The sequence below is a fragment of the Habropoda laboriosa genome, unplaced genomic scaffold (genome assembly GCF_001263275.1).
Source record: "Habropoda laboriosa isolate 0110345459 unplaced genomic scaffold, ASM126327v1 scaffold128, whole genome shotgun sequence".
In the NCBI taxonomy this organism is placed as follows: Eukaryota; Metazoa; Arthropoda; class Insecta; order Hymenoptera; family Apidae; genus Habropoda; species Habropoda laboriosa.
In genome coordinates this window covers 673456-674096 of record NW_017100281.1, presented here as the reverse complement: position 1 = coordinate 674096, position 641 = coordinate 673456, and positions in this window count along the sequence as shown.

Below are 641 nucleotides of genomic sequence, written 5' to 3'. Positions count from 1 at the left end.
ATTTATTATTTTTCTTTTTGGTTTGCATTTGAACACTCACTGTTTACAGTAAATAATTTTTAAAAATAAGATAAGGATGTATTGACATAACAAGTTATATATACAATAAAAATCTATAATAATGCATATAATTTTTATTCGGATATTCATTTATAAACAAGGTAGCATGACATGCGCCATGGAAAATAGGACATAGCAATGGCTTAAAGAAGAAGAAAAGAACATTGCGCATATAACTACAATTTCTGTTATTCCAATGCTCCGTGCATTTTGCTATGATATTTTTCGCATATTCAAATATTGTTTTTTTGTCGTTCCAATGTAACATTTGCAATTGTTTTGGATCGTTACAAATTATATGCATTCAGATGTTGTGTTTGAAATTGCAATTCAAATGTCACCAAAGCAACAGAGAACTCGTTCTCGATTCAAGGTAATCTTTCGATTTACGCCATGAATATATATACAAGGTTACCTTTTTTGGAATCATATGACAGTTTATATTTTAATGCAAACGTTTTATTTGTCATAATATTTACAATATGTAGTGTAGTTGTTATTAAATAGTATCATGTATAATTAATTCAACGCATTGAAGAATAGTAAGAGTAATTTCCTTTTCGTAAATATAGAAATTTCGT